This window comes from Trifolium pratense, linkage group LG4 (assembly GCF_020283565.1).
Source record: "Trifolium pratense cultivar HEN17-A07 linkage group LG4, ARS_RC_1.1, whole genome shotgun sequence".
NCBI lineage: Eukaryota > Viridiplantae > Streptophyta > Magnoliopsida > Fabales > Fabaceae > Trifolium > Trifolium pratense.
The window spans coordinates 46,785,933-46,802,868 of record NC_060062.1 but is presented as its reverse complement, the minus strand read 5'-3'; the positions used below and the strand labels follow the sequence as shown (position 1 = coordinate 46,802,868).

Genomic DNA, 16,936 nt, shown 5'->3' with positions numbered 1-16,936 from the left:
TTTCAAGTTGGTTCCTTATGTTATTGATCTCAACATAAGTTGGTCGTTTTCGTTAAATTTTGAGTTAATTTTTTCTAACTTTTTGTTAAATTTTGAGTTAATTTTTCTAAAACATTCACATAGTACTCTTCTAAGTGGTCTACGTACGCAAATTCATTAGAAAAGTCGACGATTTAAACTAAAATTTGAGAAAAATGACCAACTTGAAACTTTTAAAAAATAAGGGATCAAATTGAAACCTAAAATAAACATAACAGACCAAATATGCAATTAATTCTAATTTTTAACAACCTAAAACCTTCTCAATTTATAATCTTTGTTTGATGACTTGATGGTGTTTTGAATTTTAAAATTTGTTAAGCTGTTTTGATTGTATAAATAAGTAGTTTAATATAATTATATACGTCGATGTGGATTCAGTTTTCATTGTAGTCTCTTATTTAGTTGAGCCTTAATTATATTGGAAACATGGCTATACTCTTGCATGTTATTTCTTGTTTAAAAATTTCTTACAAAATTAAATATTGAAAAACAGAGTTTAAATATTTCTATATTCGAAATTTGGGTTGATAAAATTCCCTCAAAAAATTTGCCCAGACTCCCTAACAATCCTGGAGTCGCCACTGTCGATAACGAAAGGAAATTTTATAAAATTCACCGTCGGATTGAAAGTTTATATCATATAGATCATTCATATAAATTTTTAGAAAAATTGAACATCATTTGATATGTTATTGAGACTCATCAAGATTAACGATTTATGAATTTTTACTGAATACCATTAATTTTGATTGGTCTCAATAACACATCAAATGATGTTCAATTTATATAAAAATTTATATGAATGATCAGTATGATATAAAGTTTTAATCCAACGGTGAATTTTATAAAATTTATTTTCGTTATCAAGATATTGACAAGTGGTACAGCGTGCACCACTTGTCTCACTCTTTCATATTAAAAGTGGCCCCCTTTGACTGGCTAATTAATCGAGGCATACAAATGTAAGCAAAAGGAAAAGACAAAAACTGATTGAAGACTGAATTGACTCCCCATGAGAAGTTAATAAACTATTGGTTTTATTTCATTTTGACAAATAATAAACCATTTTTATGTCGGCAAACAAAATGTGATTTTCAGAATCATATATACTCATCTCATATTTGGACTTTTCAGGAATACTAGTACGTGTCTAGCACTGGTGGTGCAAGTCTTGGACATATTTAAGATGTACGATCAATGGGATGAAAATAGGTATTTAAATTTGCTTCATTTATCTATCATTTATTTGTTATTTAAGAGAAAAGGTAACATTTGTCAAAAAAAAAAGAGAAAAGGTAACATATTTCTTTATTCGTTTTTACTTTATCCAAATAGATCAGCAATTTAATATTCTCTCCAATTCTTTTTATAAGAAATACTTTGAATAAATCACACAAATTAAAGAAATATATTGTAAATGGCTATTTTCATTTAATACTCTTAAAAATTTAAATTTATTTCATATATACCCTTATTTAATTACTTTTAATTCAACTACCTTACTTATTTTAAAATTCTCTCTCATAATAAATAAGGCATAAGAGAAATTAAACATTTAAAACATTTGAAAATTAGTCAAAGTTTCTTATAAAAATGACCAAATTTTTTTCCCAGAGTGTTTCTTATAAAAAGGACCGGAAGGAGTAAAATTAATTTTCAAATTTTATTTTTATAAAAAAGTTCGAGGTAATACTATTTAAAACACTTAAAGTTTATATATTTTTTTTATCGGACCTGGATCAGAAATGACATTGTCGGTAATGCTCTTCTTCCGTTCTAGTGTATGAAAGGAGTACATATAATATAACCCACGATGCTGGACTAAAACCATTGATGGACATGTTTGATGTCATCAATGACGATCAGAAAACGGTTGCGAAGCCATGATGAACAGTAAATGTTCATCATTCCGATGTAGTGTGTTATACGATTGTTCTAGACAAGTCGTCTGTTGGCTTGAATCGTGCTTTAACGAACTATTCCGCTATTGGACCTAATCGCAAATCAAGAGGAGAATCTTCTAAGCGATTGAGCCCTAGGTCCAGTCCAGAACTCTTTTCTTTGATGTTCTAACTCAATTTCTATTAAAACATTAAACATTCTGTATATTATGAAAATTTTTGTTGTTATATTGCCGATTGGATGATTAATCTCATAGCATGTTTAAATAATCTAAACCATGATGATTGGGACATTTACTAGAGGTCAAATATCATAATCACATTGATTAGAAAAAATATATTTAACTTGGTGGACCAACATTGAATTTGTTTACATACGCCATTTTGGGATTAAGATTTGCTGCTATATAAAAATCACACAGTTTCACACTATGTTTGATCTCAGTCGTCAATGTCAGATCGAACGATTTATATTAAAACCGTGTCTTTTCAGCAATATTGATCACATCCGTTGATTTTTGATCGAACGGTAGAAATCAATTACTACGTGTAACAACGTGATAATCTGACAGCAGGAAATCTTTTTCCGCCATTTTGCAATAGGCAATAGAGATGACATATATAACAATGCCTTGTAACACAATAAGCACGCGGCTTTGATAATTTTGTCACAATCTAATTGATAATTACGGAACCAAATGTGATTAAACCTTTTTCAAAAAATAAAATAAAATGTGATTAAGCTTAACATATCAAATCAATAGCCGCATATTAGGTGAGTTTGAGGGAGAGTTAAAAAAAATGAGAGGTCTAAAATTCAAACTCCGATAAAAGAGAAAAATATAGGGCCCGCTTGTTTTGTCTTTTTTTAAAAATGAATTTTATAGTGTTATATAATTTTGGTGTAAGAAAAATTTACAAATAAATTTTTATAAAAGCTTTAAATGAAAATTGATTTGAATAGTTATTATTAAAATTTTATTTTAGATACTTCATCATTTTATTGAAGTTATTTCAAATATATTTTCATAAAAATCATTTTTGAAATACAACTTTTTGAAAAAATTAAGATTTTGACTATGTTTCAATCTTCAATAATGTATGTTTATGTTACATGATGTCAAAATTAATATATCAATTTAGAAAAAAACAAATATAAAAAAACTTGTAATATTTTGAAAAACGGTTTTACAAAATCTATTTTAAAAAATACAAAGAAAAAAAATTCATTTTTATAAAGCTGAAACAAACAGGCCCATAATCTAACGACTAATTAATATTATTAACTATTTAAAATAATAATTAAAAAAAACAATGTACCGTCCATCAGGGGCGGCCTAGGCCCATGTGCGACATGGACCGTGACACAAGGTCTCTTAAAAATGAGGGTCACAAACAAAAATTTATAGGATAGTAATATTAGTAAGTTATTGGGTTGTAAAAATTAATTATTTGTGTTAGAAAATGTTGTAAGGGCAGTAAGGTCCAACCCAATCCGTTTTCTTAAGAAAAAAAAAATTTACAATTGTTTGCTGATGCAACTTTGAACTCTTGTTGTAGTAATTTAGAGGAAAGGTTGAAACATAATGAGCAATTTGATGTTGTTGGGAAAGAACTATGTGTGGAGTTAAGGTTAATAAGAAATATGTTGCCTGGAGGAAAAATGGGACCTATTGACATATTAAATTTTTTGAAAGGCATGAATTGTTTTCCTAACACAATTATTGCATATAGAATTTTATTGACTATATTCATGTGACAGTTGCCTCTGCAGAAAGAAGCTTTCCAAAATTGAAGTTGTTGAAGTCTTACTTGTGGTCTACCATGTTACAAGAAAGACTTAACGGCTTAGCATTGATAGCAATTGAGAATAATCTCTTGGATGACATACAATATGAAGACTTGATTGATGAATTTGCTTCAAAAAATGCAGCAAGAACGAGTCGATTTAAGTAGCGAGAATTTTTTTTATAAGCAAAATAGGTATAATGTATTTTGTTGTTATTGTTAGACTATGAATCTTTTTTATGTTAATTACAAGAATAATTATAATTTTATGTTATTTGCGATTTAAAACGATGATGATTTTTTTATAAAAAAAAGTTACGTTATTTTTATTAAACGTCCACTTTCATATTTCACACAGAGTCTCCAAAAACTCGAAGACGCCACTGCGGTTCATGTCCCTACACAAATTCACAACATGATGTTACAAATGCATGTTATTAGTGACACAAATATATCGAAAGATATACGAAAATGAAAGATAATTAATAATTAGGGAGGAAGAACAAGCATATGTAACGATCTTCATTTGTAGCTTATATCTTTTTAGAGAAAAATAATTGGGGACCTTAATCTAACCTTCTATAAATAGGTGTAGCATTCACAAGAAGATAACTTGTTAGTCTATATATATATGTGGTCGTGTTAATTGCTTCATTAACATGTTAAACGAAAGGAATAAATGAAGTCTTACTTGATAAGCTGAGGCATTAAATTTTAAACGACCTAACGTATCGATATTACATGAGTTGTACACAACATCTTTATCAAAAATATTCTTAAAAGTTAAAACGAATCTTCTCATTGGCGATTACACCGTCCGGCATCCCCAGCACATGCCTGGGCTGCCCCCTTTTTTTTTTTTTTTGTAATAATAAGAAACAAGAAAAAATAAAAATAAAAATAAAAGAAAGAAACGCATTTCGTAAAGGTACCGTACGAAATATATTTAGTCTCTAATGTTTATTTTAGGTTTTAATTTGGTCCCTTATTTTTTAAAAGTTTCAAGTTGGTTCCTTATGTTATTGATCTCAACATAAGTTGGTCGTTTTCGTTAAATTTTGAGTTAATTTTTTCTAACTTTTTGTTAAATTTTGAGTTAATTTTTCTAAAACATTCACATAGTACTCTTCTAAGTGGTCTACGTACGCAAATTCATTAGAAAAGTCGACGATTTAAACTAAAATTTGAGAAAAATGACCAACTTGAAACTTTTAAAAAATAAGGGATCAAATTGAAACCTAAAATAAACATAACAGACCAAATATGCAATTAATTCTAATTTTTAACAACCTAAAACATTCTCAATCTATAATCTTTGTTTGATGACTTGATGGTGTTTTGAATTTTAAAATTTGTTAAGCTGTTTTGATTGTATAAATAAGTAGTTTAATATAATTATATACGTCGATGTGGATTCAGTTTTCATTGTAGTCTCTTATTTAGTTGAGCCTTAATTATATTGGAAACATGGCTATACTCTTGCATGTTATTTCTTGTTTAAAAATTTCTTACAAAATTAAATATTGAAAAACAGAGTTTAAATATTTCTATATTCGAAATTTGGGTTGATAAAATTCCCTCAAAAAATTTGCCCAGACTCCCTAACAATCCTGGAGTCGCCACTGAATCTTCTCACTTATAAAATGTTTAATTTTCACTTTTTAAAATAAGGGTAAATGATCATTTACCTCCTCGCAAAATAAGCAAATTTTCGTTTACCCCCCTATGCAGATTTTTTTTCTGTTTATCCCCCTGCAAAAAATAGATTCACTCATTTTGCCCCCTGTGTGTACAGCAGGACATGTGATTGTGCAAATTTGCTGACGTGGCTTGTACACGTGGAAAAAAAACATTTATATTTATTTTTAAATTCCACGTCAGATAATATTTTTTTCAAAAAAAAATTTAAATTTTTTTCCTAAAAATTAATAAAACGAATTTTTTTTCCAAAATTAAAAGAAAATCCTACAAATAAAAAAAATTTCCCTAGAAAATTTTTAAAAATTCCTACAAATAGTTTTTTTTCGTACAAAATTATTATTTTTTTCCTAAAATAAAAAAACGAATTTTCATATTTTTCACCTAAATAAAGTTTATTTTCAAAATAAAGATTTAAAAAAAAACAGAATCTTCACCGGTTTGCTTCCACCGTCGTGATCATATTCTTCGTCGTCTTTTTCAATCACCGGAATTGTCTTCTACTTCGTTATTGTCTTGTGCTTCCTTCTATTTTTCTAGTTATAGGGCAAATGAGTTTGGTATAAGAGGAAAACACGAATAAAACTTCTTTTTCTATTTTTTTTAATTCAAAGAGATTAACAAAAAAATAATGTTGTGTTTTTAAAAAATAAAGATCATGTTTTTTTTAATTCAAAAATATTTGAAAATAAATCTTTAAAATTTTTATTTTGAAAATAAACTTTATTTTGGAGTAAATATTTATTTTGGAAGCAAAATAAGAAAATTCATTTTTTTTTTGTTGGAAATTTTTATAAATTGTTTGTAGGAAAAAAATTTATTTTTTTTGCAGGAATTTTTTTAAAAAAATTTGTAGGAAAAAAAAATTATTTGTAGGGTTTTTTTGGGGAAAAAAAAAAGAAAATACATTTTTTTTATTTTGTAGGAATTTTTTTTTAAATAAAATATTATCTGACGTGGAATTTAAAAAATAAATATTAATTATTTTTTCCACGTGTACAAGCCATGTCAACAGATTTGCACATTCACATGTCCTGCTGTACACACGGGGGGCAAAATGAGTGAATCTATGTTTTGCAGGGGGGTAAACAGAAAAAAAAATCTGCTTAGGGGGGTAAATGAAAATTTGCTTATTTTGCAGGGGTTAAATGATCATTTACCCTTAAAATAATGTGGTACTAGGCATCGCACACTCTGTCAGCCGCCTCCCTCTTTTCAACCTTTTCAATCCTAGTTTATTCTTTTTCTAAATCCACCAAAGAGTTAAGCGGGGGTAGTTTTTGGGTCAATTTTTGACCCAAAATCACCTCTCTAAGTTGTTTTTCTTTTTCTTTTCGTTTAAATAAGTGATTTTCACATATTTGTTTGTTTTGATTTCTCGTCTTTGTACGGTGCATTTTGTTATCCCGTCTTTGTGCGGTGTATTTGTTTGTCCCGTCTTTGTGCGGTGTTTATTTGTTTCAGGTTGAAGGATTAATTAATTCGATATTGGTATCAGAGCTCAGGTTATTAGATTATCAAACAGGGAAAGTGTTCACATAAATAGATAGTCTGGAGTCGGTCGGTCTAGAGTTAGAGTTGTGTCAGTTTCGTGAGTGTTAGAGTGTCTCCTTGATTTAGTCGTGTCTTTCACCAAACATAGACTTATATATTTAACGTTTGATTTTCTTGGACGTGGAACTCTGTGGAATTGGAAAAGGAGTAAATTAACAATTTGGTTGTCACAGGAACTATGCCTCCAAGACGGGCACCTGCTGCTCCTGCGACTGAAGATGACTGAGTTGAGCGGATGGCTAACTCGATGAATGTGATGGCTGCTGCCATAAATGCTCAGACTACTGCTAAGACACAGAGGGATTTGGAAAAGAGGGAAAGAGAGGTTCTTGCTGCGGGAACTCGTGTTCTCACAAGCTTTAGCAATCAGAATCCTCCGAAGTTTACCGGAGAGGGAGGACCTGCTGCTGATTTATGGCTCCAATCTGTGGAGAAGATCATGGGGGCAATTCATTGTCCGGAAGAGGAGATGGTAACATTGGCTACTTATCAGCTCCGGGGAGATGCTGAGTACTGGTGGGGGAATGCTAGTCAGCTCATGGAAGCCGCTTTTGAGGAGTTCACCTGGGAGAACTTCAAGAGAAAGTTTCTGGCCAAGTATTTTCCGGAAACTGCTAGAGAGAGGTATGGTGAAGAATTCCTGAAGCTGGTTCAGGGAGGTTTGACTGTCGAGGCTTATGCTAAGAAGTTCGAGTCCTTATCTCGATTCTTTCGTTTCTTCAGGGATGGCATCGATGAAGCTTATATGTGCCGTCGTTTTCAAGGTGGGCTGAGGTATGAATTGCAAGATGCGGTAGTCCCGTTGGGAATCCGTCAATTTCAAGTGCTTGTGGAGAAATGTCAGGAGATAGAGGATATGAGGAGCAAGAGGGCTAATCGCCAGGGAGGTTTTGTTGCTGGAGGACCTAGTCGTCCGAGTCACCATAATTCTAACCGTGGAGGACGTGGGGTTAAGCCTTATAACCGTCCACAAGGTAACCGTGGACCGCCTATTGCTGGAAATCAAGGAAACCAAGAGAATCCGGGCCGAGTGAAGCAGTCTTGCTACAAATGTGGAGAGGAAGGTCATTATGCCAATAACTGTGGGACTAAGAGCCTCACTTGCTACAACTGTCAAAGGCAAGGACATTATGCTTGGGAGTGTCGTGCTCCGAGGAAAGAGGCACCACCGGCGAATGTGGCACAAGGGGGTAGACCTACTGCTAAGGGTCGTGTTTATGTTATGGGCGCTGAAGGGGGAGAACAAGCTGGTAATGCTATCCATGAGGACTGTCAGATAGCAGGTAACACTTTAACAGCTTTGATAGATACTGGGGCAACACATTCTTTCATTTCTTTGGAGTGTGCTCAACGTTTGAATTTGGTTATTTCTCCGCTCATGTTTGATCTAAATGTTTCAATGCCTGCAAAAGAATTAATGGTTAATACTGCATGTCTGCATTGTCCGGTAGTAATTCAAAATAGGGAGTTTTTGATTAATCTGATCTGTATGCCCCTTAAGTCTCTCGAGATCATTCTCGGGATGGATTGGTTGTCTTACCATTACGTTATTCTGGATTGTGCTCGTAAGTTAGCGTTCTTTCCCGAGCCGGGAGTTGCTAAATATTTGTCTGCTAATAGGCTTGTAGTGTCTTTGAATAATGGAGAGACTGAGTTTGTGTCACTTGCTAGTATGGAAGTAAGTTCGGAAATTCTTGTGGGAGAAGTGCGTGTGGTCCAACAATTTCAGGATGTTTTTCCATCAGAGATTCCGGGTTTTCCACCAGTCAGAGAAGTGGAGTTCTTTATTGATTTGCATCCGGGTACCGGACCAATTTCTGAGTCTCCTTATCGTATGGCTCCAGCTGAGTTAGTAGAGTTGAAAAGTCAGATTGAGGACTTGTTGCAGAAAGGTTTTATTAGGCCGAGTGTGTCTCCGTGGGGAGCACCGGTTTTGTTGGTTAAGAAGAAGGACGGGAAGTCAAGGTTGTGTGTGGATTATCGGAAGTTGAACAAAGTGACCATTAAGAATCGTTACCCTTTGCCTCGAATTGACGATTTAATGGATCAATTGAAAGATGCATCGGTGTTTCCCAAGATTGACTTGAAGTCGGGTTACCACCAGATAAGAGTGAGGAATGAAGATATTCAGAAAACGGCTTTTCGTACGCGTTATGGACATTATGAGTATTTGGTAATGCCATTTGGAGTGACGAATGCACCTGCAATTTTTATGGATTATATGAATAGAGTATTTCATCCGTTCTTGGATAAGTTCGTGGTGGTGTTTATTGATGATATACTTGTGTACTCGAGGAGTGAAGAAGAGCATGAAGAGCATCTTCGGTTGGTTTTGCAAGTTTTACGCGACCGTGAGTTGTATGCTAATCCGTCAAAGTGTGAATTTTGGATGGAAAAAGTGAATTTTCTTGGTCATGTTATATCTAAAGAGGGTATAGCTGTGGATCCGGCTAAGATTGATACTGTGCTTTCATGGAAACAACCCGAAACTGTTACTGAAATGAGGAGTTTTGTTGGTCTTGCGGGTTATTATCGGAGATTTATCGAGGGTTTTGCAAAGATTGTGGCACCTATGACGCAACTTACTAGAAAAGATCAACCTTTTGCTTGGACTGATAAATGTGAATCTAGTTTTCAGTTGTTGAAAGAGCGTTTGACTACATCACCAGTGTTGATTTTACCACAGTCGGACGAACCGTATGAAGTGTATTGTGATGCGTCGCATCAAGGGCTTGGTTGTGTGTTGATGCAACATAGGAAAGCGGTGGCTTATGCATCGCGTCAGTTGAAAGTGCATGAGAAGAACTACCCCACTCATGATTTGGAATTGGCTGCGGTGGTTTTTGCTTTGAAGATCTGGAGGCACTATCTGTATGGTTGTACTTTTGTGGTGTTCAGTGATCATAAAAGTCTGAGGTATCTGTTTGATCAGAAAGAATTGAATATGCGACAGAGACGTTGGATGGAAACGCTTAAGGATTTTGACTTTACTTTGGAGTATCACCCCGGGAAGGCTAATGTGGTGGCAGATGCCTTGAGTAGAAAGAGTGTATCGGCGTGTTCAGCTGTAATGACAAGTCAACAAGAGTTACTAGAGAAGTTTCGAGATTTGCACCTTTCGGTTAAGTTTGCACCTGGAGTTCTAAAGTTCGGTATGATTACAATTTCAAGTGGATTTTTGGAAGAGATTGCAAATTGTCAAGATGACAAGTTGCTTATGGCGAAGAGAGATTTGATAGTACGAGGAACGACCACAGAATTTAAAGTAGGGCCGGATAATATTCTGAGATGTAATGGGCGAGTTTGTGTGCCAGATGTTAATAATTTGAGAAATACCGTTTTGGAAGAGGCTCACAAGAGTAAGTTAAGTATTCACCCTGGAGCTACCAAGATGTATCAGGATCTGAGGAAAGATTTTTGGTGGCCGAGTATGAAAAGGAATGTTGCGGAGTATGTGGCATCGTGTTTGACGTGTCAGAAAGCGAAGGTGGAACATCAGAAACCTGCTGGGTTGTTACACTCATTGGATATTTCGGAATGGAAGTGGGACAGTATTTCAATGGACTTTGTCACGGGTTTGCCTAAGACAAAGAAAAAGAAAGATTCGATTTGGGTGATAGTGGATCGTTTGACGAAATCCGCTCATTTTCTAGCTGTCAAGATTACAGATACTACGGAGAAGTTAACTGACCTCTACATTGCAGAGATTGTGAAATTACATGGAATACCTTCGAGTATTGTTTCGGATAGAGACCCAAAGTTTACTTCACATTGTTGGACAACACTTCATGAAGCGTTGGGAACTAAGTTAAGATTGAGTTCGGCTTATCATCCACAAACAGATGGTCAGACAGAGAGAACTAATCAGTCATTGGAGGACTTATTAAGAGCTTGTGTGTTGGATGAACGAGGAAGTTGGGACGACGTGCTACCATTGATAGAATTTACCTACAACAACAGTTATCATTCGAGCATTGGTATGGCTCCTTATGAGGCACTTTATGGGAGGAGATGTCAGACACCGTTATGTTGGTATCAAGGTGGAGAAAGTATGATATTAGGACCTGAGATGGTGCAACAGACAACGGATAAAGTGAGGCAAATCCAAGCGAGGTTGAAAGTTTCTCAGGATCGCCAGAAAAGTTATACGGATAAACGTCGTAGACCTTTGGAATTTGAAGCGGGAGAGCATGTTTTTCTTCGAGTTACACCTACCACGGGCGTGGGGAGAGCTTTGAAAGCAAAGAAGTTAACACCAAAGTTTATTGGACCGTATCAGATTACGGAGAGAATAGGAAAAGTGGCCTACCGTATTGCTTTACCACCGGTTTTATCAAGGATTCATGACGTGTTTCATGTGTCGCAATTGAGGAAATATATTTCGGATCCTTCACATGTTATCACACCAGACGATATTCAACTTAAGGAAAATTTGTCGTTTGAGGTTCCACCAATTAAGATTGCGGATAGAAAGATGAAGAGTTTGAGGACGAAAGAGATACCGTTAGTCAAAGTTATTTGGAACGAGGTTACCGGAGATGCGACTTGGGAGCTTGAGAGCAAAATAAAGGAGCAATATCCGGGATTATTTATCGACGTTTGAGTTTCGAGGACGAAACTTCTTTTTTGTTGCGGAGTAATGTAAGACCTCGAATTTCCACAAGCTTATTTACGTATTTTATCGTTTAAATATATGTTATTAATCGTTAAAAATAATTATGTGCTTGGTGAAATTATATGTTGTTGAGTCTTGGCGCAAGTTGATTTATGTTTGTTTGGTTGAAGTATGAACAGATATGTGTCTTTTTGACCCCTTTGCGTTTTGAATTGGTTTTTATGGCCAACATGAGAGTTGTAGCCCTTTTTGCTTGGTTTTTCGCGTAGGTTTCGATTTCGAGAGTCGTTTGTTGTTGAGAGTCTTACCTTGTATCGTAGGTTGGTTTGGGAACCTTGAGTTTTGGTAGGTTGGATTCGAGTTTCGTTTAGTTAGTTCGAGTATCGTCGATTAACGACATTATTTGCTGAGATCGTGTCTGTTTCTCGCTCGAGTGTCAGAATTGTTTGGGGTTTGTTTTGTTGGTCTTCTTTTGAGAGAGCGAACGTTCCTGTGTTTTTAGAATTTCATTTTTCGCGTTAACCTATTTTCTTATAAAACGATCTAAAATTTGTCCGACGTTCCGAAATCTTTCGAACTCGGAATTCTTTTAAAATTTAACCCGAAGTTCTATATATCGGCGTGAGTTAGGAAATGTCCTTAAAATATTTTTAAGAGTTAGGGTTGAGAATCACAGTCGAGGAAAAATATTTTGGAGTAACTTTTCGTAAACCATTTTTAACGGACGATTAAATTCTTAATTTTCTTATTTCGCGACTTTCGTCCGTGAGCGTAACGCGACTCGTCTGTGGAGGGTTTTAATCACTAACACTTTATGAAAATATCTTGTGGTCTCAAAAGTCAAATGGATCCAATGGCTATGGTTCAAAGCACTTTATAATCAATGGTTGAGATTGGCTTAGGCTTTGCTTGGGCAAGAAGCTCATAACCACTTTATGACTTAGAAAAATCACAAAACACTTTCACTTCTTCCTCTTTTCTCTCTTTGGCCGTGGCCTCCTTCTCTTAAACCCCATCTTCATAAATTTTTCCTTTCCACCATTTTCATTGAAGATCAAGCTTGCTTTCCATTAGTTCTTTGCTAGCTTACTTCCTTCTTGAGGTATATCATTCTTTCTCTTCATTTCACTAGTTTTTCTCATGATTTTTCTTAACTCTAAACTCTATGAAAAATTTCTTAACTTGTGAAAAAGAGTTTTAATCCATGGAAAAGCTTCATTGTTGTTAAACTAACATGGATTAGGCTTTGTTTCTCTTGATTCCTTTAGCTATTGAATTTTTCATGGATTTCTCTCTAGTCTAGGGTTTTTCGAAAATTCTCTTGATCAATAAGTAGTCTAATGCCATTTTGTGCATAGGAGAGAAGTGTTTAGAATGTGTTTGTGAGCTAGAAAACATTGTCAAAAATCATTTGTGAGAAAAATAAATTTTTTTGTCATAAAACACTTAGTGAATTTTATGAAAATTTCATGAATTTTGGGTGTGTTTGGAAAATGTTTTGGGTATGCAAGAAAATTATCTTAAGGGCTAGGTGATCAAGGCTATGGTTTTAAAAATGAAAATTTGTGGGAGAATGCCTTGATTTCTCAATTCTGGACAAACTGTGCAGGGGCATTTTCGTCCATTTAAAATTGTTCCAGTTCCAAAAAAACTTAACCATTTGATCCGTCTTTTCGAGACGAAGAGTTTGGCGTATGGTTCGTCTCGATTGGACAAGAATTGAATGTGTTATGGTCATTTTAGTTTGAAAACTATTTGGTCGAAAATTGTGTTTAAAAGAGTTTTACTTGAATTGGTGATCAATTAGGGGGGTCTCGAAAACACTATCCGAGAGTGTTAGAACGTATCCTTAGAACCCCTTTCGATTGTGTAGAATAGGTTCGTTCCTTTGGTTTTGTCGGAGAGTGACTTATGGTATTATGTGTATTATTTTAGGAAACGAGTAACGGTGTTTAATTGCGCGTTCGATTGTGTGATTGGAAACTTTTGCCGAGGTAAGGACATCTTCTATCCATGACTTTAAATTATGTCAAAAGCCATGAAATAATTGATGTTTGAATTTGTTTGAAATGCATGTGAAATGTATTCATTTTTGGATGGTTTGTAGGGTTGCATTAGCATATGATGTGAAGTTATATGTTCATGCATTCATTGGTAGACATGTGCGTACAGTGAATGGCGTTACTAAATGTCTTTTGTATTTTTGAGTATTAGACTCGTAACGCACAGTGAATGACGTTACACAAGAGTCTCTTATCTATTTATTTTAGTAAGCTTGTGATGTACAGTGAATGGCATTACTAGAATGTTTACGACTCCCTGCGGTGAGGTTAATTTCCGGAAATCATGCATGTGACGTACAGTGAATGGCGTCACGGTGACGTACAGTGAATGGCGTCCCAGTGGTGCACAGTGAATGACACCACCATTCATTAGAGTTTTGCATTAGGCTACGTGCGCATTTTATTTATTATGCTTGGGTGCGACTTTGTGGTAATTGCCTAATATTTGTATACATGTTAATTGCTCAATACTTGTATTTATGTTAAATGCTATTTGCCTATTTGTTACTGTTGGTGACCCTTACTTTTGCATGTATACATCGCGGGCTCCTCCCACCCCTAGATGACATTCATGAGCGTGGTGCCGTCGGCCACGAGGATGAGATTGATTTGGAGCGCTTTTAGGATTGTGGTGATTGTGATGAGACGTTCTCCACCACGTCCATATGATCAGACCTAGAGTCTTAGTTCATTTTGCTTACGTATCTAGTTTATTTTGAGATGTAGTACCTTGACAGACTATTATACTTATGGTGCCTTAGTGGCCTTGCGATACATTAGGTTCACGTAACCGTCTTTGTGGTTCGTGAACTAATTGTATCCCTTTTGATATGTATATTATTCAGGTGAACACTTGCTTCTCGTAAGCCCTATATATATATATGATGGTTGGTTGTATATTATATTTTGTCTTGTGTAATTTAATTTCTTGAGCCGATTTCGAGTTACGCGCACTCTGATAAATTTTTAAAAGGCGTGTTTTATTTCAAAAAAAAAATATGCCCTTGTTTGCTTCCGCATTGTTTTTATTTGAAATAAAACACGCCTTTTAAAAATTTATCAGAGTGCGCGTAACTCGAAATCGGCTCAAGAAATTAAATTACACAAGACAAAATATAATATACAACCAACCATCATATATATATATAGGGCTTACGAGAAGCAAGTGTTCACCTGAATAATATACATATCAAAAGGGATACAATTAGTTCACGAACCACAAAGACGGTTACGTGAACCTAATGTATCGCAAGGCCACTAAGGCACCATAAGTATAATAGTCTGTCAAGGTACTACATCTCAAAATAAACTAGATACGTAAGCAAAATGAACTAAGACTCTAGGTCTGATCATATGGACGTGGTGGAGAACGTCTCATCACAATCACCACAATCCTAAAAGCGCTCCAAATCAATCTCATCCTCGTGGCCGACGGCACCACGCTCATGAATGTCATCTAGGGGTGGGAGGAGCCCGCGATGTATACATGCAAAAGTAAGGGTCACCAACAGTAACAAATAGGCAAATAGCATTTAACATAAATACAAGTATTGAGCAATTAACATGTATACAAATATTAGGCAATTACCACAAAGTCGCACCCAAGCATAATAAATAAAATGCGCACGTAGCCTAATGCAAAACTCTAATGAATGGTGGTGTCATTCACTGTGCACCACTGGGACGTCATTCACTGCACGTCACCGTGACGCCATTCACTGTACGTCACATGCATGATTTCCGGAAATTAACCTCACCGCAGGGAGTCGTAAACATTCTAGTAATGTCATTCACTGTACATCACAAGCTTACTAAAATAAATAGATAAGAGACTCTTGTGTAACGTCATTCACTGTGCGTTACGAGTCTAATACTAAAAAATACAAAAGACATTTAGTAACGCCATTCACTGTACGCACATGTCTACCAATGAATGCATGAACATATAACTTCACATCATATGCTAATGCAACCCTACAAACCATCCAAAAATGAATACATTTCACATGCATTTCAAACAAATTCAAACATCAATTATTTCATGGCTTTTGACATAATTTAAAGTCATGGATAGAAGATGCCCTTACCTCGGCAAAAGTTTCCAATCACACAATCGAACGCGCAATTAAACACCGTTACTCGTTTCCTAAAATAATACCATAAGTCACTCTCCGACAAAACCAAAGGAACGAACCTATTCTACACAATCGAAAGGGGTTCTAAGGATACGTTCTAACACTCTCGGATAGTGTTTTCGAGACCCCCCTAATTGATCACCAATTCAAGTAAAACTCTTTTAAACACAATTTTCGACCAAATAGTTTTCAAACTAAAATGACCATAACACATTCAATTCTTGTCCAATCGAGACGAACCATACGCCAAACTCTTCGTCTCGAAAAGACGGATCAAATGGTTAAGTTTTTTTGGAACTGGAACAATTTTAAATGGACGAAAATGCCCCTGCACAGTTTGTCCAGAATTGAGAAATCAAGGCATTCTCCCACAAATTTTCATTTTTAAAACCATAGCCTTGATCACCTAGCCCTTAAGATAATTTTCTTGCATACCCAAAACATTTTCCAAACACACCCAAAATTCATGAAATTTTCATAAAATTCACTAAGTGTTTTATGACAAAAAAATTTATTTTTCTCACAAATGATTTTTGACAATGTTTTCTAGATCACAAACACATTCTAAACACTTCTCTCCTATGCACAAAATGGCATTAGACTACTCATTGATCAAGAGAATTTTCGAAAAACCCTAGACTAGAGAGAAATCCATGAAAAATTCAATAGCTAAAGGAATCAAGAGAAACAAAGCCTAATCCATGTTAGTTTAACAACAATGAAGCTTTTCCATGGATTAAAACTCTTTTTCACAAGTTAAGAAATTTTTCATAGAGTTTAGAGTTAAGAAAAATCATGAGAAAAACTAGTGAAATGAAGAGAAAGAATGATATACCTCAAGAAGGAAGTAAGCTAGCAAAGAACTAATGGAAAGCAAGCTTGATCTTCAATGAAAATGGTGGAAAGGAAAAATTTATGAAGATGGGGTTTAAGAGAAGGAGGCCACGGCCAAAGAGAGAAAAGAGGAAGAAGTGAAAGTGTTTTGTGATTTTTCTAAGTCATAAAGTGGTTATGAGCTTCTTGCCCAAGCAAAGCCTAAGCCAATCTCAACCATTGATTATAAAGTGCTTTGAACCATAGCCATTGGATCCATTTGACTTTTGAGACCACAAGATATTTTCATAAAGTGTTAGTGATTAA

The 16,936-nt window shown here is 34.8% G+C and overlaps 2 long non-coding RNA genes across 2 annotated transcripts; one reads left to right on the top strand and one right to left on the bottom strand.

Annotated features, from left to right (window-relative positions):
- Positions 1–12,600: 12,600 nt before the first annotated feature.
- Positions 12,601–14,557, top strand: LOC123923961. The gene is made up of 3 exons (XR_006814533.1): positions 12,601–12,700; positions 13,534–13,592; positions 14,224–14,557. It is a non-coding gene; the product is annotated as an uncharacterized LOC123923961 (long non-coding RNA).
- A 226-nt stretch (positions 14,558–14,783) lies between these two features.
- LOC123924139 lies at positions 14,784–16,731 on the bottom strand. The gene is made up of 3 exons (XR_006814624.1): positions 16,632–16,731; positions 15,749–15,807; positions 14,784–15,117 (listed from the first exon to the last, which is right to left on the bottom strand). It is a non-coding gene; the product is annotated as an uncharacterized LOC123924139 (long non-coding RNA).
- Between the last annotated feature and the right edge of the window lie 205 nt (positions 16,732–16,936).